The sequence below is a fragment of the Triturus cristatus genome, chromosome 8, assembly GCF_964204655.1.
Source record: "Triturus cristatus chromosome 8, aTriCri1.1, whole genome shotgun sequence".
Taxonomy (NCBI): domain Eukaryota; kingdom Metazoa; phylum Chordata; class Amphibia; order Caudata; family Salamandridae; genus Triturus; species Triturus cristatus.
The window spans coordinates 396,295,292-396,319,428 of NC_140591.1; the positions used below are offsets into that span (position 1 = coordinate 396,295,292).

Consider the following 24,137-nt stretch of genomic DNA (forward strand, 5'->3'; position numbering starts at 1 on the left):
CCGCCACCTTCCCGGGGCATCTTTTTTATTAATGTGTGGGGGGCTTCTAAACCCCCCCCCAAGCCCCGGGGACCACCACTCCCGGGGCTTTTCTTAAATATTCGCTGGGGGCAGTGGGGAGTGTCATCAGTGATGTCACTGACCATGTCATGAATGATGTAATATGTATCGCTTCTCGGCCTTTTGGCTAAGATCAAGTGTAGTATCTGTTCTTATCAGTTTAATGAATGATATAATATGTGACGTCATCAGCAGTGCATTGTGGGGGTGCGAGTTATAGTTAGCTGAACTAACTATAACGGCTGAATTTCTCTGGTTTTGTACGAGTGAAATGTCCAACTAACTATAACGTCTCTGAAACCTGTGGTTTTTTTACTGAATTTCTAAGGTTTTTTAAATGCTAATTTCTAACTATAATGTCCCTGAAACCTATGTTTTTTTCAGTGTATATATATATATATAAAGCAGTGACTCAAACAGATGGATATATTTATATACACACAGCATGACATGCAGTGCTTGAAAAGCAAAAAAAAAACAATTCCTCAAGGTGATTTGGTGTGAATGAAGCCTGTATGGAGGGAGGCAGGGAGGTATAGAGAGAGAGAGAGAGAGAGAAAGAGAGAAAGAGGGATTTTTTGCATGCGTATCTGTCTGTATATCCATGTGCACTGGACCCAGAAAGAGGAATGCAAAGGTTAGTGACAGTGGCTTCCCTCAGAATTGAGGGTGTAGGAGCGATGTGTCCGAGCTTAAATACTGGAGTAGATGAACAGTAGGGGGCTCAGCACTTGCCAGAGTGGGAGAAGAGACAAGTAATTACCTCCCGTGATGTGGCATAGTAGGCATGGAGTGTGCATATATGTGTGCAGATGCCTGTATATGTGAGTTTGTGTCATGCTCCCTGTGCCAGGCAGACATTGTTCCTTCCTGCTGGCAATCCCTAGCATCTAGGATTTCAATTGACATCTGGTGCCCCACTTACATGCAGAGACAATCTATGACAAAGGTCATCTCCGGCCATTCCTGGCATAAAGTTGAACACTTTTTACTTAAATAGAGGTTCAATCAAGTTGATTATGCTACTTGACAAATGCTGGCCATTCTTGGCCGAATTGTACCCCAGCATAGTAGTGGCCATGTATAAGATATCTTGAACATCTGTTGTCCAATTGATGACTCATCAAGCATAGTAGTGAATGTGCCTGACATACTGATTACCACTGTTGGCTTATTGATGGCAATTCTTGAAATATTGTGGCCATTATAAGCATTTTGTGTTCCAGTCCTCGCATAAAGCACCCCTGGTATAATCATGACTATGTTTGGCAGTGCAGGGATCCATGGCCTAACCATGACCACTCCTGGAACAGGAATGGCCAACTTGGCATAATGGGGTCATCCATGAAATAATTACTATCCTTGACATATTGTGGACATCCTTGGTATTATGTTGGACAGCTGTCGCATAATAGTGATCCTAGACTAACCATTGCCAGTCCTGGAATATTGTATACATTTGTGGTCTAGTCAGTGCCCCTCTAGCAGAATGGTGGCCACCACTGGCTTAATGAGGGGACACCCCTGATATTGTGTGCATTTCGTGCCAGCTTGTGGCCATCCCTGGCATTTTTGTGCCAGCTTGTGGCCATCCCTGGCATGATACTGTCCTTTCCTGGCACACCAATGGCCCTTTCACAATGGCTAGCCATCACTAGTACATTTTGAGCATCCTTAACTTTATAACGTCTATGTCTTGCATGATGGTGGCCATCATCGTTGCTATCATGGCCATCCCTGTCATGAAGTAGTAACACATTGGTATGTGAGGTAGACTCACCGTTTGTTTACCCTGGATTAAAATCTTGTATTTGCTGGGAAAATGCGTGTGTTTCCAGGAACAAAATTAGTGAATTTCCAAAATACGCTTTATGCCGATTGTTGGGTGATAATTATTGTTTTCACAGAGAGTTTTTGCTGATGTTATTTCCGTGGTGCCAGAAGGCTGATGTGGTTATTTCATTAATCAGAAGTAGCTCTCGTTATAGAATAGGCTGGAGACCCCTGACGTAGACAAATAGATACAAACGTACATAATGTGAAATCCAAAAATGAGTCTACCAATACAGACAGCCCAGCACTCTTTCTGAGAGATAATTCAAAGGCCTTATCTGGAGATCATAAGACCTGTTGCAAATTGCCAAGCTCAGAAATGGGTTTGTTGAAGAAAGGGGGAAGGAGTGTGCATTATTTCTCTCTGGTAGACCATAAGAAGGGCTCTCATACTGAACTAGTTTATTTTCAAGAAACAGTCTTCATCTACGACTCTTCGGATCTACATGACAGTCACAGTGAAGTGTAAATAAGGCTTCCTGTTTTCCATTTTTAGGTCTCGCCTGACCCAGCGCATGCGCTGGTCTGGCGAGACTTTTTGTGAGGGCTCAAAAAATGCTACCATGGCCAGCCTAGAGCTACAGTGCATGTGCGCAGGCGCACGCTTAGGAGCGGAGGCTGGCAAACCTAGTCATGCACATTAAGTGCCCGCGATCACTTTCGCAGTGCCCCTTTGATGTTCTCGTTCAAAGAACATCAAACATCAAAGAACATGTTGTGTTAATGCTTTGCTGCGCCCGTTTGACTTACAATGTGCTTTCTCTTTCCACAAACTCTGTTTGTGTTCCTATATTTTGAGATGCTTTTATTATTACTGTTTTGGGACTTAAAGAACATTAAGGAAATACTACTGTGAAACTGGACAACATTCTCAGTGTTTATTTCTGATCGCAGCGGCTGCTTCATGTCCGTTGCACCATTCAGGGAGTCCTTTCGTTGGCGCTGTCATGAGGACATGATGAGGAAGCTGGAAAATGTTGGCACATTCTCTTTAAAAGCACAGCATGTTGGCGACTGGTTAATCGATTAGACCTATGTAGCGCTTTAGATCTCAAAGCGCTATGGTGGGTGCAGCAGTTACAACTCATGAAATATGGGGTGCAACCCACAAGGAGGGGGCAGGTTTGAGTTCACATTGGCTGCAATCGAACTCTTAAGATGATGGGCTGTGTGTATCCATTATCAGCACCTAGTCTTCGCTAAGTGATCTTCTTTGTTTTGTTGTTGTGTTAATGCTTTGCTGCGCCCGTTTGACTTACAAAGTGCTTTCTCTTTCCACAAACTCGATGTTTGTGTTCCTTTATTTTGAGATGCTTTTAGTAATACTGTCACACACACAACCACACACACAACCACAACCACACACACACTACCACAAACAACCACACACACAACCACACACATACACACACACAAGCACACCCACAACCACACACACACACATGCACAACCACACCCACAACCACACACACACAACCACACACAACCACACTCACAACCACACACAACCCCACACACAAACACAAACACACAGAACCACACACACACACAACCACACAAACAACCACCCACACAACCACACCCACACCCACAACCACACACACACACAACCACACACACACACAACCACACCAACACACACAACCACACACACAACCACCACCACCACACACACAATCACACACACAACCACAACCACACACACAACCACACGCACAACCCCAACCACACGCACAACCCCCCAACCACACGCACAACCACAACCACACACACACAACCACAAACAACCACAAACAGCCACACACACAACCACACACACAACCACACACACAGCCACCACCACCACACACACAATCATACACACACAACCACAACGACACACACAACCACAACGACACACACAACCACAACCACATGCACAACCCCAACCACACGCACAACCCCACAACCACACGCACAACCACAACCACACACACACAACCACAAACAGCCACACACACAACCACACACACAACCACACACACACACACACACACAACCACACACACACCACACACACACACACAACCACACACACACACACACACACACACATAACCACACACACAACCACAACCACACACAACAAGCTGTGACAAGCTATTAGTATTGGAAATGCCTTTTATTTACGTTTTAAAACCCAAAACATAAATAAAAGACATTGTCATTTACAATTCCAGTAGCTCAAACTCACATGAATCCGTAAAAGAGGAAACTTTGCCACAAGGACGTGGATTAATTATTCCAAGAACATACAATGCTACCAAGCAGGTAACCCATGATTAAACTAGAATTCTCACCACTCCGAACCCTTGACGAGCTTGTAGCAGACGTTACTGTAATCCTACTCAGTGCTACTCATTGAGTAAGATAGGGTAGTCCCAGCTTGGGTTTGATTTGTCTTTCATCTGCAGACATATGGGCAGCATGCGCATGAACCTGCTGAGCAGCATCCCCTTTTAACATCTAGACCGCATCTGAGAGGTGCTGAAACCTCCGGTGGTCGGAGTGGTCAGGTCATCACCACCTCCAGACCACGGCTGGAAACCCGAGGGGTGACTGGAGCGCCGTCCCGAAAGTGTTTACAAAGACATAAGAAATCAGCTTTCTCTTTCCACAAACTCGATGTTTGTGTTCCTTTATTTTGAGATGCTTTTAGTAGTACTGTCACACACACAACCACAACCACACACACAACCACACACACACAACCACAAACAACCACACACACAACCACACACACAACCACTTACGTACACACACACAAGCACACCCACACAACCACACACACACAACCACACACACAACCACACACACACAACCACACACACAACCACATGCACAACCACACCCACAACCACACACACACAACCACACACAACCACACACAACCACACACAACCACACACACAAACACACAGAACCACACACACACAACCACACAAACAACCACCCACACAACCACACCCACAACCACACCCAACCACACCCACAACCACACAACCACACCCACACACACAACCACACACACAACCACCACACACACCCACACACACAACCACACACACAACCACACACACAATCACCCACACACAACCACACACACAACCACAACCACACACACAACCACAACCACACGCACAACCCCAACCACAACCCCACAACCACACGCACAACCACACACACAACCACACACACACACACCCACAACCACAACCACACACACACAACCACACCCACAACCACACACACACACGCATAACCACACACACACATAACCACACACACAACCACACACACAACCACAACCACACACACACACAACAAGCTGTGACAAGCTATTAGTATTGGCAATACCTTTTATTTACGTTTTAAAACCCAAAACATAAATAAAAGACATTGTCATTTACAATGCCAGTAGCTCAAACTCACATGAATCCGTAAAAGAGGAAACTTTGCCACAAGGACGTGGATTAATTTGTCCGAGAACATACAATGCTACCAAGCAGGTAACCCATGATTAAACTAGAATTCTCACCACTCCGAACCCTTGACGAGCTTGTAGCAGACGTTACTGTAATCCTACTCAGTGCTACTCATTGAGTAAGATAGGGTAGTCCCAGCTTGGGTTTGATTTGTCTTTCATCCGTAGACATATGGGCAGCATGCGCATGAACCTGCTGAGCAGCATCCCCTTCTAACATCTAGACTGCATCTGAGAGGTGCTGAAACCTCCGGTGGTCGGAGTGGTCAGTTCATCACCACCTCCAGACCGCGGCTGGAAACCCAAGGGGTGACTGGAGCGCCGTCCCGAAAGTGTTTACAAAGACATAAGAAATCAGCTTTCTCTTTCCACAAACTCGATGTTTGTGTTCCTTTATTTTGAGATGCTTTTAGTAATACTGTCACACACACAACCACAACCACACACACAACCACACACACACAACCACAAACAACCACACACACAACCACACACATACACACACACAAGCACACCCACACAACCACACACACACAACCACACACACAACCACATGCACAACCACACCCACAACCACACACACACAACCACACACAACCACACACAACCACACACACTACCACACACAAACACACAGAACCACTCACACACACAACCACACAAACAACCACCCACACAACCACACCCACAACCACACCCAACCACACCCACAACCACACAACCACACCCACACACACAACCACACACACAACCACCACACACAACCACACACACAATCACACACACACAACCACACACACAACCACAACCACACACACAGCCACAACCACACACACAGCCACAACCACACACACAACCCCAACCACACGCACAACCCCTCAACCACACGCACAACCCCACAACCACACACACAACCCCACAACCACACGCACAACCCACACACAACCACACACACAACCACACCCACAACCACACACACACACAACCACATGCACAACCACACAACCACACCCACAACCACACACACAACCACACACAACCACCCACACAACCACACCCACACCCAACCACACCCACAACCACACCCACACACACAACCACACACACAACCACCACCACCACACACAACCACACTCACAATCACACACACAATCACACACACACAACCACACACAACCACAACCACAACCACACCCCCAACCACACGCACAACCCCACAACCACACGCACAACCCCACAACCACACACACACACAACCCCACAACCACACACACAACCCCACAACCACACACACAACCACACCCACAACCACACACACAACCACACCCATAACCACACACAACCACACACACACACACACACATAACCACACACACAACCACAACCACACACACACACAACAAGCTGTGACAAGCTATTAGTATTGGAAATGCCTTTTATTTACGTTTTAAAACCCAAAACATAAATAAAAGACATTGTCATTTACAATGCCAGTAGCTCAAACTCACATGAATCCTTAAAAGAGGAAACTTTGCCACAAGGACGTGGATTAATTTGTCCAAGAACATACAATGCTACCAAGCAGGTAACCCATGATTAAACTAGAATTCTCACCACTCCGAACCCTTGACGAGCTTGTAGCAGACGTTACTGTAATCCTACTCAGTGCTACTCATTGATTAAGATAGGGTAGTCCCAGCTTGGGTTTGATTTGTCTTTCATCCGTAGACATATGGGCAGCATGCGCATGAACCTGCTGAGCAGCATCCCCTTCTAACATCTAGACCGCATCTGAGAGGTGCTGAAACCTCCGGTGGTCGGAGTGGTCAGGTCATCACCACCTCCAGACCGCGGCTGGAAACCCGAGGGGTGACTGGAGCGCCGTCCCGAAAGTGTTTACAAAGACATAAGAAATCAGCTTTCTCTTTCCACAAACTCGATGTTTGTGTTCCTTTATTTTGAGATGCTTTTAGTAATACTGTCACACAAACAACCACACACACAACCACACACACACAACCACAAACAACCACACACACAACCACACACAAGCACACCCACACAAGCACACCCACACAACCACACACACACAACCACACACACACAACCACACACACAACCACACACACACAACCACACACACACAACCACACACAACCACATGCACAACCACACAACCACAGACACACCACCACACCCAACCACACACACAACCACACACACAACCACACACACAACCACACACACAACCACACACACTACCACACACACTACCACACAAACACAAACACACAGAACCACACACACACAACCACACAAACAACCACCCACACAACCACACCCACAACCACACCCACAACCACACCCACAACCACACCCAACCACACCCACAACCACACCCACACACACAACCACACACACAACCACCACCACCACACACCCACACACACAACCACACACACAACCCCAACCCCAACCACACGCACAACCCCAACCACACGCACAACCCCAACCACATGCACAACCCCAACCACATGCACAACCCCAACCACATGCACAACCCCAACCACACGCACAACCCCAACCACACGCACAACACAACAACCACACGCACAACCCCACAACCACACGCACAACACACACAACCACACACACAACCACACCCACAACCACACACACACAACCACACCCACAACCACACACACCCACACACACACAACCTCTCACACACACACACACACACACACACACAACCACACACACATAACCATTTTGAGATGCTTTTAGTAATACTGTCACACACACAACCACACACACAACCACACACACACAACCACAAACAACCACACACACACAACCACACACATACACACACACAAGCACACCCACACAACCACACACACACAACCACACACACAACCACACACACACAACCACATGCACAACCACACAACCACACACACACCACCACACCCAACCACACACACAACCACACACACTACCACACACAAACACAAACACACAGAACCACACACACACACAACCACACAAACAACCACCCACACAACCACACCCACAACCACACCCACAACCACACCCAACCACACCCACAACCACACAACCACACCCACACACACAACCACCACCACCACACACACACCCACACACACAATCACACACACACAACCACACACACAACCACAACCACACACACAACCACAACCACACGCACAACCACAACCACACGCACAACCACAACCACAACCACACGCACAACCCCAACCACACGCACAACCCCAACCACACGCACAACCCCACAACCACACGCACAACAACACACACAACCACACACACAACCACACACACAACCACACCCACAACCACACACACACCCACACCCACAACCACACACACCCACAACCACACGCACACACAACCACACACACACACAACCACACACACAACCACACACACACACACACACAACCACACACACATAACCACACACACAACCACACACACACACAACAAGCTGTCACAAGCTATTAGTATTGGCATGCCTTTTATTTACGTTTTAAAACCCAAAACATAAATAAAAGACATTCAGCCTCATGCATCAAGCCAAAATCCAGTCGGTAAAACACCGAATCGCAAAAACCGCCCGTTACCGATTAAAAAATACCCACTTCAAATGCATGAACCCAAAACGTGAGCAAATAACGAATCGCTAAAATAAATCCGCCAAAATACCGAATCGCTAATAACCAAAATGCAAAATTACCGAATCGCTAAATACCGCTTTAGCAGTTACCGAAATCACTATTAGCTCCCGGAAAGTGCCAATAGCAAATAACGAATCGCACCCCAATGCAACAACAGTCGCTAATAACGAAAATCGCTATTTTGCAAGAGCTAAATAAGGGGAATCAAAACCTGGAGGTAAAGTTAAAAAAAAAAAAAGCAAATGCAAAAAAACAATTTCAACATGTGCAAATGATTGAGGCAATCACAAAACCCTTAAATGTGGCCCAGGAGACCCTGTTGGCTCCCACAAAATGGCTGCCCTCTACGTGCTTGCAAGGAGGATGCGTATCAATGCAGAAGGACAGCGCAGGAGAAGGGTCCAGGAGCGAGTTTTCAGACTGCGCATAACCTTGCTCGGGCAGAATGAGGACGAGGTGTACGAGAAGTATCGCCTCAATCGTGCAATGATCATGCGCCTGATTGCAGACCTGGAACCATTACTGCAGCACCAGACACACCGGACCAATGCAATCCCTGCACACGTTCAGGTCCTATGCAGCCTGCACCTACTGGCCTCAGGGAGTTTCCAGGGGGTAATTGCGGTGGCCGGAGGGGTATCGCAAAGCGCACTGTCACGCTTCTTCAAGAAATTCCTCGATGCCATGCTGACAATGCTACACACCCACATCAGCTTCCCCACAACCCCACAGCAGTTGGACCGCACCAAACAGGCATTCTACCAGGTGGCACAATCCCCACATGTGATTGGATGCATCGACTGCACGCATATCCCCATATGTCCACCCGCAGCAAATGAGTACATTTTCCGGAACCGCAAGTCATACCACTCAATCAACGTGCAGGTTGTGTGCGATGCCAATAACATCATAACGGACCTAGTGGCACAATTCCCAGGGAGCACACACGACTCCTACATCTTCCGCCACAGTGGAATGCACAGGCGACTAATCAACGGAGAATTTGGAGAGGGACTCCTGCTAGGTACGTAAAAATACACTTCCCCACACCAACACCACACATGTATGTACATCACCAATGCTAAGTCTATGCTTCTATCTTCTAGGTGACAATGCTTACGCCCTGCGTGAATACATACTCACCCCATACATCAATCCAGCAACCCCGCAGGAACATCGCTACAACGCTGCACACATCAGCACTAGGAATGTCATAGAGAGGACATTTGGGATTCTGAAGAGTCGCTTCAGAATCCTACACAAGACTGGCGGCGCCTTGCTATACAAACCTGAAACATGCTGCCGGATAATTGTTGTATGTGCAATGCTGCACAACATTGCGACCAGAAGGGGGATACCCATAGAGTTGGACAGGGATGACGACCACCGGGATGACCAACCACCCGCCCAACAACGACAGGCACACGTCCCTAACACAGCAGAGGGCCATAGGAGGCGGACATACATCATGCAAAATCATTTTTGAAACATGTGAGAATGAGACATTACAAGTTAGTTTGGGGTGCAACTGTTTAATGCACAGTAGCACTGATGTTTGTGCAACAAAACTAGCTATGTAAATCATGCTCCAATTGCATTAAATAAAATAAAAGGTGCCTTAAAGTCACGCCTGTGCACACTCAGTAAGTGGATGTCCATGGTTGCCCCACCATGGTCCTGTATGCATGTCCAACTGTCTACTGGCGCTTCCCACGTACCCCAAGCCTCCGCTCAGGTGTCTCCAAAGCCTCACCACGGCTTGTCCCCGTGGATGCCCGCGAACTGCGGCGCCTGGTGCTGCCCTCTGCCACAGACACACTGCTCACACTCGAGGCAGCCTCACTAGCGTCATCCCCCCCCAAAGCTGCAGCACTGCATGTGCTGCTCTGGATGTGTTCCACAGCAGTGGTCAACTGCCCCAGTGCCTTTGCCAGATCCCCGCAGAAGTGCCCAAGGTCGACCTGCAAGGACACAGTGCGGCGTGCCAACACTGCGGTACTGTTACTGTGGCGCGTGATAGCCTTAGTAGCGGCAGCGGAACGCAACAATTGCTGTCGGTGCCTCCTCTTCTGGCACTCATGGCCCTCCCTCATGGCACTGGTGAGCTCCTGTACATCTTCCCTGAGGTGAGCATTGCCCTCTGCCACCACAGTGCTCATGTCCCTGACCGCCGTGCCCATGGCCGTTACTGCGGCAGTCATGGCTCGCATTTCACGAACAAGGTGCCCGATGTTGGTGCTGATGGTTGCCATGTGGCGGCCCTGCACGCGCTGGACAGACAGCATCCTCTCCTCAATGCCAGGAGTGTGTTGGAGATCAAGGTTGCCTGAGGAGACCGAACGTTGGCGAGACCTGCGCCGCTGTGTTAGCCTGGCGCGGACAGGTGGTGCATCAGGTGGTGTGATGGCGCGCTGACCGTGTCCCGTTTGTGTGGTGGGTGTTTCCATCACCACCAAGGGCGCAACCTGGGACCTGCGCCGCGGCGCTTTGGTGGCTGTCGTGGCAGCAGCTTGTGTGGCTGGTGCTGGTGGTGCTGGTGTTGCTGGTGCTGTTGTTGCTGGTGCTGTTGTTGCTGGTGCTGGTGGTGCTGGTGGGGTGGCAGGTGTAGGTGATGTGAGGGCATCCTGCGCTGTCTCAAGGTCTGAATCAACCGGTGTTTCGGAGATTACCAGCTGGCCGCTGTCATCTGAATCCCCAGGTGATGCATCTGTGTGTGAAACAGTGCATGGTTAGTGGGATAGTGACCTACGTAGTGTTGCACACATACATCTCCCTCTGTGATCCACTAAACATACTGTCTATACCCAGCTTCTACTGATCTGGTGAATGGTTATTGCATTTACCCCTGTACATGCACACTTGCCTGAGTAGACTACAACTCCCATGATGCACTAGTGTTAGGAGTAAAGCTGTGTGTTGCAAAGCTGCATGCACACTCAGATCCTGCTGGGGGCCTGGAATGGGATTTACGCTATGCTGGGTATGGCAACAGGCATGCATCTTACCTTGGGCACATGTGGCTGCGCCGGACGTGTCCATCTGGGTCACTCCCACGACGGCTTCCCGCTCAATTGTACCTTCCACCAGCTCCTCCAGGGCAGTGTTAGCCTGGACCGTGGAAGGGATGCCTCCCGTTCTGCTAGCGTCCCAGAGCCTCTCTGCTATCCTCTCCTTCGTGCGCTTCCGCAGGTCGTACCACCTTTTTTTTAGGTCGTCGATGCTGCGGGGCGTCACACCAACTGCATTCACCCTCTCGCGGATGCGCAGCCATATGCGGCGCTTCTCCGCCTCAGGCACCTTGAGGGACAGCTTGCCGAAGAGGCGATCGTGCTTGCTCGAGACTCCCTCGATTAGGTGCTCCAGCTCCCTGTCGGAGAACTTGCGCTTGCGCGCTGCCTCAGCGCTGGATGGGGCTTCCTTCTCCATGGATGGTGTTTGTTTGCAGATGGAACAGTCTGTGTGGCTTCAGTCTGCACAGGCAGTCTGCAGTCAGTGCTCCTGTTTGCTCCTCTGTCGATGCAATGAGGGTGGGGCTGCTGTATTTCCTGGTTGGTGATGTCATCTGCACGTTCCCGGTGCGACGCGGTCATTTGCGATTTCGCTAATACCGAATTCGCTATTTGCTAATTCGGAATTACCGAACTCGCTAATAGCTAATCGGAGTTTGCATGCCCCGCTATTGTATAATCGGTAAAAATAGCGATTTTTAAGGAATCGCTAATAATTACCGAATCTGTTGATGCATACACAAAAGCGATTCCTTAATAACGATTCCTTATTTTTCGCTATTAAGGAATCGCTTTTGGTTAGCTTGATGCATATGCCCCATTGTCATTTACAATGCCAGTAGCTCAAACTCACATGAATCCGTAAAAGAGGAAACTTTGCCACAAGGACGTGGATTAATTTGTCCAAGAACATACAATGCTACCAAGCAGGTAACCCATGATTAAACTAGAATTCTCACCACTCCGAACCCTTGACGAGCTTGTAGCAGACGTTACTGTAATCCTACTCAGTGCTACTCATTGAGTAAGATAGGGTAGTCCCAGCTTGGGTTTTATTTGTCTTTCATCCGTAGACATATGGGCAGCATGCGCATGAACCTGCTGAGCAGCATCCCCTTCTAACATCTAGACCGCATCTGAGAGGTGCTGAAACCTCCGGTGGTCGGAGTGGTCAGGTCATCACCACCTCCAGACCGCGGCTGGAAACCCGAGGGGTGACTGGAGCACCGTCCCGAAAGTGTTTACAAAGACATAAGAAATCAGCTACTCTCTAAAAGCGTTGGTTTTTCGGTTAAAGAGGATATTTAATCTTGTTGCAATGTTTTAATAGAGAACCATGATCTGTGGGCATTTTTCAGCTGGACACTCCTCAATCTGCCCTTCCCAGGGTGCCATTCCCCTGTGGCATGCTCTAACCACTGTATAGTGCAGGGCCTTTGCACACATATTCTTCTATTGTGAGTGGGGGTGCGGCTTCAAACGTGAACTAAAATGCAGTGCTTCACAAAGTGTGCCGCCTTCTGTGAGCTTTATTCTTCACAAGGCGAGCCACCTTAGGTGGGTTTTATGTTAATCACACAATCATTCTGGTGCTGTTCTTTACAAGACTGTTCTCCGCGGTGTCTCACTCTCTTATTCTCTCCCACCCTTCCCCCAACACATCTTTCTGAAATCTTCTATGTGCAGCTCTCCCACATCATCTCCTTCCAAGTCATCACTGTAGTTCCACTTTGTACTGCTTCTTACTTGCGTCACTTCCCCATCATCATGTCCTCCCTCTCACACACGCACTCTCCCCGGTAAACACAGCATTTTTGATTCCTTTTATGCTACCATCATTTCAACAACTGTGCATACTAACTTCACACTTTCACATAAAATGGCACTTGCAATTGACACGCAAGGGACCATAAATCTACACACTCTGCAGAGAGGCCAAGGATTGGGTGAGCATTTATGACCCACTGGCACCTTTATGCAAAAACAACAATTGATGGACAGAATGCAGAACAATGTCATACATTCACCCCAGTACAGAGATCTGGGCCTAAATCCATCGTTTTTTTGCTCACCATGCCATTCCAGTTTGAACCCAGCCATATGCAAATCAGTCTTGACCCTGTGCCCCATGGGAACAGTCCAGCCCGAACTGCCAAGCCAGGTCCTCCCTGGACTGGAAACAAGCATCCTAGGACCGGTTTCGGGCTTTCAGCCCTCGTCAGCCAGGATAGCTTGATTCCAGTGGCATGGAGAGCACGGGACTCACGTCTGAGCATACCCTTCCCACTCGGGGTGACAAATGCAAAAATAACAATTGATGGACAGAATGCAGAACAATGTCATACATTCACCCCAGTACAGAGATCTGGGCCTAAATCCATCGTTTTTTTGCTCACCATGCCATTCCAGTTTGAACCCAGCCATATGCAAATCAGTCTTGACCCTGTGCCCCATGGGAACAGTCCAGCCCGAACTGCCAAGCCAGGTCCTCCCTGGACTGGAAACAAGCATCCTAGGACCGGTTTCAGGCTTTCAGCCCTCGTCAGCCAGGATAGCTTGATTCCAGTGGCATGGAGAGCACGGGACTCACGTCTGAGCATACCCTTCCCACTCGGGGTGACAAATGCAAAAACAACAATTGATGGACAGAATGCAGAACAATGTCATACATTCACCCCAGTACAGAGATCTGGGCCTAAATCCATCGTTTTTTTGCTCACCATGCCATTCCAGTTTGAACCCAGCCATATGCAAATCAGTCTTGACCCTGTGCCCCATGGGAACAGTCCAGCCCAAACTGCCAAGCCAGGTCCTCCCTGGACTGGAAACAAGCATCCTAGGACCGGTTTCGGGCTTTCAGCCCTCGTCAGCCAGGATAGCTTGATTCCAGTGGCATGGAGAGCACGGGACTCACGTCTGAGCATACCCTTCCCACTCGGGGTGACAAATGCAAAAATAACAATTGATGGACAGAATGCAGAACAATGTCATACATTCACCCCAGTACAGAGATCTGGGCCTAAATCCATCGTTTTTTTGCTCACCATGCCATTCCAGTTTGAACCCAGCCATATGCAAATCAGTCTTGACCCTGTGCCCCATGGGAACAGTCCAGCCCGAACTGCCAAGCCAGGTCCTCCCTGGACTGGAAACAAGCATCCTAGGACCGGTTTCAGGCTTTCAGCCCTCGTCAGCCAGGATAGCTTGATTCCAGTGGCATGGAGAGCACGGGACTCACGTCTGAGCATACCCTTCCCACTCGGGGTGACAAATGCAAAAACAACAATTGATGGACAGAATGCAGAACAATGTCATACATTCACCCCAGTACAGAGATCTGGGCCTAAATCCATCGTTTTTTTGCTCACCATGCCATTCCAGTTTGAACCCAGCCATATGCAAATCAGTCTTGACCCTGTGCCCCATGGGAACAGTCCAGCCCAAACTGCCAAGCCAGGTCCTCCCTGGACTGGAAACAAGCATCCTAGGACCGGTTTCGGGCTTTCAGCCCTCGTCAGCCAGGATAGCTTGATTCCAGTGGCATGGAGAGCACGGGACTCACGTCTGAGCATACCCTTCCCACTCGGGGTGACAAATGCAAAAACAACAATTGATGGACAGAATGCAGAACAATGTCATACATTCACCCCAGTACAGAGATCTGGGCCTAAATCCATCGTTTTTTTGCTCACCATGCCATTCCAGTTTGAACCCAGCCATATGCAAATCAGTCTTGACCCTGTGCCCCATGGGAACAGTCCAGCCCGAACTGCCAAGCCAGGTCCTCCCTGGACTGGAAACAAGCATCCTAGGACCGGTTTCGGGCTTTCAGCCCTCGTCAGTCAGGATAGCTTGATTCCAGTGGCATGGAGAGCACGGGACTCACGTCTGAGCATACCCTTCCCACTCGGGGTGACAAATGCAAAAACAACAATTGATGGACAGAATGCAGAACAATGTCATACATTCACCCCAGTACAGAGATCTGGGCCTAAATCCATCGTTTTTTTGCTCACCATGCCATTCCAGTTTGAACCCAGCCATATGCAAATCAGTCTTGACCCTGTGCCCCATGGGAACAGTCCAGCCCGAACTGCCAAGCCAGGTCCTCCCTGGACTGGAAACAAGCATCCTAGGACCGGTTTCGGGCTTTCAGCCCTCGTCAGCCAGGATAGCTTGATTCCAGTGGCATGGAGAGCACGGGACTCAAGTCTGAGCATACCCTTCCCACTCGGGGTGACAAATGCAAAAACAACAATTGATGGACAGAATGCAGAACAATGTCATACATTCACCCCAGTACAGAGATCTGGGCCTAAATCCATCGTTTTTTTGCTCACCATGCCATTCCAGTTTGAACCCAGCCATATGCAAATCAGTCTTGACCCTGTGCCCCATGGGAACAGTCCAGCCCGAACTGCCAAGCCAGTTCCTCCCTGGACTGGAAACAAGCATCCTAGGACCGGTTTCGGGCTTTCAGCCCTCGTCAGCCAGGATAGCTTGATTCCAGTGGCATGGAGAGCACGGGACTCACGTCTGAGCATACCCTTCCCACTCGGGGTGACAAATGCACCTTTATGCCATTACATTACACCACATGCTGTAATTGGTGGCACCCAGGTAAAACAAGCAATAAAAACAACAATAGGTCATGATTGTCCCGGCAGCTTCGAGAGTGAAGCGCTGAATATAAACAAAGCACGCTGTCCTGCCCGAAGTAGAACAAACTCAATAAAGAAAATAGTGCTTACAACACCAAAAATAACAGTACCCTGTAAGCACCGAACTAAAGGGGCCAGAAGCCATGGCAGTGTACAAATGACGACATGGCCATAATAAGGAGGGACTAACAAGCCTCATAATCAATCAGACGGCAGCATTTACGAAATACAATGACAGAAGCCACTTAAAACCATGGACGGAGCGTGGGCGGAGCTTCCACTGAGCTTCCACTCCATACTCCATTACTGCATGCCTTGCAAAGCAAGCAGCGCATGCACGCTTCCGCTATAGGCTTGACCTAAAAAGGAAGACATTTTAGTCATGAGGCTTAAAAATCAGTAGATATGCACAAGGTTGTTATTAAAATGAGCATGTGTTCATGTAAGTGCTATGATATATCATCTGTCGGTGTCTATATCATTGAAACCTGTCAAGACTTCAAGTAAAAGTGTACATTTATCCGTTAGATAAATGTGGAAACATACTAGTTTCAGCTTTATTTTTTCACAAAACTCAAAATAAATATGGAAGAAAACAGATAAAATTAGCAAAATATAAATATGGATAAATACAGACAGAAATGGGAAAAAAAAGACACCATAAAACCAAGAGCCCTAATTGTAAAGCACAGACTCACGATCACTGTTTGGCGAATGACTCATGAAGGCACTTTACTTGTGTAGTCTTCATTTGGCGGGCATCTTCAGCACACTAAGGGAGAATCGAGGCATAATTGGAAGCAGTTTCAGAGCTGGATGCCTTCCAGCAAGATGAAAGTATAGGTTTCCTGAACGTGGTAATTATATATGCAATTATGGTATCTCCGATTAAAAAAGATACATCACAAAAACATCGAAAGTGGAATGTTTAATGTGAAACATATGCGAGCAGTTTGAAGTATCTGAAATTTTCTCTGCATAAAAAGGAATCGTCTGTCTTTAGTTTTTTTTTTTTTTTGTAATAACCTAGGAAACCAGTAACAAAATTCACCCACTTAAATAAGTGATGACATTTCGCTTTCTCTGGCGCCCAAGCTGCACAGATAGCTAGAACGCCTGTAGGGTGTTTAAAAGGGTAAATGTTTAAGCAGAAATCTGTCTCGGAAATCTGAAATGCAGGTTACTTAAAGGAGACATTTCAGTGTATCCAATTGTCGTTTTGCAGCTGCCAGATTCTTGGATTATGTCTCGCATTTAAGAAATTCTTCGCCTTGGATGCTTACTCTGCACCACCTAATGTTGGATAAAAAGATTTTAGGAAAATCGCATTTTCACTGTATTTTTTTTCAAATGTGCTTGCACTTTTGTCAAACGCAGGTGAACCCTTTTAGACGGTGATATCCAGATCACAATCACTTTTGCGCACATAGATGATAGGTCAGATTAAAGTTTCATCAGTGGTAATAAATTACAGATCCTGGTTTGCAAAATTAGCATCTGTAGATATTTACAATATGAGATGCCTTGATTCATGTAGATAATCCGCTAGGTAGACCGGAGAAATGCGTATAGTAACAGGGCTTGAAAGTGGGTGTTCCCCAGGGTTGTCATAGTGGACAGTGAGCCTGGTGGGGACAACCATGAACTTGTAACTTAATGGTTATTAAAAAACATTCAGACGGTCATTTACCACCGCATATTCTCACTTACACTCGCTTTAAAAACAAGCATTGGTATAGCCAATGGGTCTCGCTTTTGGGACCTTATAAGTATTTAGTTATGCAGCACAATATCCTTGGTGCAACAACATCAACCGTTGCATCATGGCTAAACACTTATAAGGTCCCAAAGGCGAGACCTATTGGCTATGCCAATGTACTTGGGGACTTGAGTATGCCTCAGACAAGAATTCCTTATTATATGTCTAATGTTTCTTTGGCCATGTTCTTTTCAGAACACTCGCCAGCTTTTTTCATTTCACATGGGGGGATGGTAGGGGTTCAGTGTATAGAGCCCCAGAGTTCTCTTCACCGAGCCTTGCATCATTAACCATCACATACCGACCTTCTAGAATCTTTCTGTGTTTAATTTCAACTGAGATTTTGATACATATTGTGACTTCTTTCACGAGATGGCCTTTTCAAAGCACAGAGAGAGAGGCATCTGGAAGCCATGACTGCCATAGCAGCCCTGTGGCTGCAGCTTTGTGATCCTAAGATGTGAACCCTGAAAAGCCTGGCGAGCTGCTTCCCCGCATGCTACCCAAGAACACTTTCCTTCCACTTATCCATGTAAATGCTTGTAATAAGGCCACCCTGTAGATTAATGAAACATTGTTGTTTTCATCACTGGCAATGTGGCACGCTTAAATACTCCTAATTAAAAGACTAGCGGCAAAACATCCATTAGTGCCTTCCAAATGAAGAGGGGAATCAAAGCTAGTTTGGCAGGAAGACAGCGGCAGGAATATTGCTTTTCCACACCCTTAAAGGACAAGTATGTTCACACAAAACAGAATTCATACACTTGACTGGAAAAGGGGTCAGGAGGTCAGACATTCTAGGCAATTGCACACACTCGATTAAAGTTAACACCCAGAAGCCTCGCTGCCCCCCACCCCCTCCTCGAAAAGTGCATATCGAGGGCCCCAGGAGAAAGGAAGGTAACTGCCCTTTCTGCCCAGGCTACAGGCAGGGAAGTAAGCGTTAATTCTTGACAGCAACTTCACATGCAATCAGATGAATCGCTCGCTGCACGAGCACCTCATTTCCCAAAAGCTTATGTTATAGTTTGATCACTGTTTACTTTCCCTTTTCTCTACCTGACTGCGGTGGGCTTGGACTCTGTTGGTATAATTATTCAAGGCATGCGATTGGAATGCATTTGAGCCACGTTCAAGCTATATAAAACATCAACAAAAACCAGACAGGGGAGTTGTAGGTGAACATGTAGTGGAGAGAAGGAAGCATTAAAATGCTGATGCTTCTAAACTGCCCCCTACGGCTGAGAAGTCAACCTTGCGAGGACGACCTTCTGTGCGCTGTAAGTGCGTGTGCTTTACTGTTAGACTAGGGCTCTTAGCTATATCGACCGACCTGTCACTGCCTTTTTAAGAGAGGGCTCTGCAAGCCAAAGGTCACAGGGTTTTCTCTTGTGGCTGGGGCACAGACAGACTCTCCACTGAAAGTCGACCCAAGGAGAGCCACAATATAGCGGCACGCTTACAAGATACAAAGATATAAACTAAATATTTGACAAACGTATTAGTATCAATGAAGTCACACCCGCCCCGCCGCACTGTTCACATCATGGACCGAACGTCAGTCTTAAGAAAGTTAAGAAGGCGTTTTTGTCCTCCTCGGAGCACGTGTGTGTACTGACACCTACACTGAATGAAACCCACCAGTTGCTGCTGAAGCTGAAAGCAACCGTCAGTTCAAGACAAGCGCGGCCCCGGCGAGCCTCGCATACAGGAAGGGGAGTGGCCACGTGAAGAGAGAGGGGAGCAGGAAGTGAGCCTGCGAGTGGGGCATGGTCCTGGGAGAGTCTTCACCTTTTCAAGCACTGCACTCATGCTTGTGGTGCGCCCCTGCGTGCTCCCGCAAGGTGTATGCCACCACAAGCACAAGTGCAGTGCTTGAAAAAGTGAATGAAAAATGGCTAAAGGCCCTCCTATGCAATGCATGTGCGCTAAGTAGGTGAGACCAAAAAACTACTATGAGTGGCAAGGTGTCTCATACACCCCCATATTTTGGAAGGGTGTAGGGAAGAGGCGTCTCAAAATGGAAACTATTTCCCATGAAAGCACTAAAACAAGGGCTAGGAAGAGGTTAATGTGCACCTTCATCAAAGTCCTAAACCTGAAAATTGCCCTCACTTGTTTTTGTAGATTTCTGATTGTACACATCCATATTTTGTAGATCACAAAAATTAGGCAATCTATTAGGTCATAAGTGTAAGGCTGCAATGCCTAGATTTACTCATTCGTATGTGACTGGGCTGAAGTCCACCAGTGGTCTTTCGTCTGTTATATGCCACCTAAGCATACATCTCCTTAATTGGTAAAATAAGTTTCTGATGGATAGTTATAACCACAGATTACTCACCTAGTGAATATTCCCCAGGTTTCAAACTGGATCAGGAAACTTCAAAGCAGTACTCCTACATGCCAGTGGGTGGCGTCACGTGGCTGTGCACCTACTTCGTTCTGCTCTTGAAGTGACGAGCAAAGCTGCAAATAAGAACCACCCATGCGCGCTGATATCAGTTCCTTTCTTTCCACACTATCAGACTCAATCCGGAGCTACCCCTTCATCTTTTGAGAAGTCTTTTTCCTAATTTGTCACGCGATGAAAGAGATGTCTTCTCCCAAAACAACAGGGATTAAACCGTGTATGGACTATTGCAGACAGATGACAGTGACACATTCCCACCGGACATTCTTTTGGTACCTGAGTCTGGAACACAACTCCAGGACTTGTGACAACTGCACCCAGATGAAGCATGACCACATCGCTGAACACTGAAAGACCCCATGCCATGATCAGTCAAAGTCGAAAGGAAGGTCCTGTTCCCATGGCACATCTTCACTGCAGTCAAAGTCATCTGGTAAGTCTAAGAAGAAACAAAAAAAGTCCAAGCGGGACTTAACCCATTCCAGAGAAGGCGCAAAGGCATCAATGTGTCTATCAATCAATCAATCAACTCAGATTTGTAGCGTTCGTCTAATCACCTGTAAGGGTATCCAGGTGCTGGGTTCTTCCTGGGATCAGTCAAAGCAGTCAAAGAATAGAAGGAATAAACAAGCAGAAAGAAATGAAAACTAGGGAAAAGCAAGGAGAGAGCACTCAAAAAAGGGGGGGAAAGCAATGAGAAAGCAGTGAAAATATGGGAAAAGCAATGAGAAGCAATGAAAATGAAGGATGCAAGCAGGAAGCACTCAAACATGGGGGAAAAGCACAGAGAAGACAGGAGCAAGAGCGATGCAGCTGCACGGGGAGAGCAGGACCTCGGACCTGCTCAATGTGGGTCACACTGCGGCCTCTATTAAGTAGGTCCTGGGAGGCGAGATGGGCGGTGTGCGCGGCTAGACATGAGGCAGTAAAACAGGCAGCAGGTGGGAACAGTGTTGAGTGAGAACAGGGAGAAAAGCAGTGAAAACAAAGGAAAAGCAAGGAGAAGGCGCTCATAAAACGAGGGAAAAAGCAAGGAGAAAGCAGTGAAAATGGGGTGGAAAGCAAGGAGAAGACAGGAGCAAGAGTGATGCAACAGCACGGGGAGAGCTGGGCCTGGGGCCTACAGGTTTTGCTACCAGTCCTCATTGGAGCCATTTCCAAACTTAGGGTCAGATAAAACAGTAGGAATACTTTCTAATTGTGATACTCTCTGAATCGCAATTAGGAAATCTGTATTCATATTGTGTGAAACTCTTTTGAGAGATTACTAGTGGGTCGCAAATAGATCTACCTCATTCATATTAATGGGGTAGGTTTTAATTTGCAACCTATTAGGAATCACAGCCATCACAGGAATGGCTGCCTACTGAGTTCATCAGACCTCCGTGCCTGTGATTGCTTTTACATAAAGCAATCTTTAAAAAATGTTTTTCAAATGCAGCCTATTTTCCTTAAAGGAAAACAGGATGTGTATAACAAGAAAAATGACATTTTTGTATTTCAAAAAGTAGGCAGTGTTCCGTGGAACCACTGCCTGCTCTTAAAAATATCTTAATAACATTCTCAAAGGGGAAGGGGTGCCCAAGGGACCACTTTCCCTTTGCGAATGGGTTACTACATGCTGATTTGGTATTTGGAAGGGACGAATGTGTTAACACATTCTGATTTTGTATTTGGTAGCAAATGCAAATTGCGATTCAGTAACAAGTTACCAGATTGCAATTTTCTGTAGCTACTCAAATGCCCTATGGGACACGGATACCCAATTTTGCCAGCTGTCCCAGACAACGTGTGGGCATCCCCCATGCAGGCTTTTCAGGATGAATATGACGCAGCAAAGTTTGTCATTCGGTGTGGCTTGGACACAACCAACAGTTTAGTTCAGGTAATGGGAATACGTGTTGCAGCTTGACGTTAAGCCTGAATAAAGTCTACAGGCTTCTCCGGGATGTCCAGACATCTTTATTGGAAATGCCTTTCAATGGCGCTTGCCTTTTTGTCCAAAAACTGGATTCAGCCCTGGAACAATTTCAGGAAAATAGAGCCACAGCACATTCCTTGGGTCTGTTTGCCCCAAGCAGGCAATTCAACCAGCAACTTAGCCCTCTCTGTGGCTATGGCAGGTATTCTAAGTTTTGCCAACACCAGACTCCTTTGCCCATCCAGCAGGCCTTCAAGACTTTTCACGTCTGGGTTGTGGCTCACAAAGACACCACCCAGGGCATGAGTGATAATGTGCAACTCAGTCCCCTGCCCCTCTAGCAGCTGCAGCCACGAAACCACTTTAGTGTGCCCTTTCTGACACAGCCACTTTATAAAAGGCAGGATCCTAAATTTCTTCCAGAGGTGTCAAGTCCTCAGACAAGTGGGTCCTCCAAATTGTCCAACTGGGCTACGCCCTCCCATTTCTTCCCACCCTCGTTGTTCTTCCACCACCATCAGTGTGGCTGATTGAGGACCACCTGTCCGTCTTGCAGCAAGAAGTGAGATATTTTACTATTCATATCCCCAAACAAGCCTTCCTAAACTCTTCTGTCTGACTCTTCTTCTTCTTCCACCTCTCCTTTACTCATCCCAAACCTCCTCCTACTGCTATGAACTCCCCACCAAAAAAAGAAAAATCAAAATCCTTCCCTCTTCTACCCCTCCACTATCCTTTTCAATCCAAATAACAGACCAACTTCTCCACGACTCAGATTAATTTAATATTTCTCTAGACTAATTCCCCACTAATCGTGTTTGGATTCCGAAGTAGTGTGCTACCCCCCGGAAAGCGCTTCAACACCTCATCAGGGATAGCAAGTCCTATATAAATGCAAAACCCTTCCCTTTGCTATCCCCCACTATCCCTTTCAATCCAAATAACAGACTAACATATCCCCCACTCAAATTAATTTAATATTTCCCTATACTAATTCACCACTAATCCTTTTTTGGGTTTCGGAGTAGCGTACTACTCACTGAAAAAGTGGTTTGACACCTATTCAGGGGTAGTAAGCACTATATAATTACAATTACATCAAACCAACATTCAGAGTGCTTCACTGGCTCCCGTTGGAACCAGCGATTACGTTCAAGGTCCTTTGTACTGTCCACAGAGTTTCCTGGGGAAAGGGACAAAAAAACTATAATCCTAACCAACCAAGAATCTAAGC

The 24,137-nt window shown here is 47.3% G+C and overlaps 1 protein-coding gene and 1 pseudogene across 1 annotated transcript in view; both read left to right on the forward strand.

Annotated features, from left to right (window-relative positions):
* The window catches only part of COG6 (component of oligomeric golgi complex 6), a 472,069-nt gene that overhangs the window by 342,722 nt on the left and 105,210 nt on the right, over positions 1-24,137 (forward strand). The gene's annotated exons all lie outside the window — the stretch shown is intronic.
* Positions 168-249, forward strand: LOC146802180 (U2 spliceosomal RNA; annotated as a pseudogene).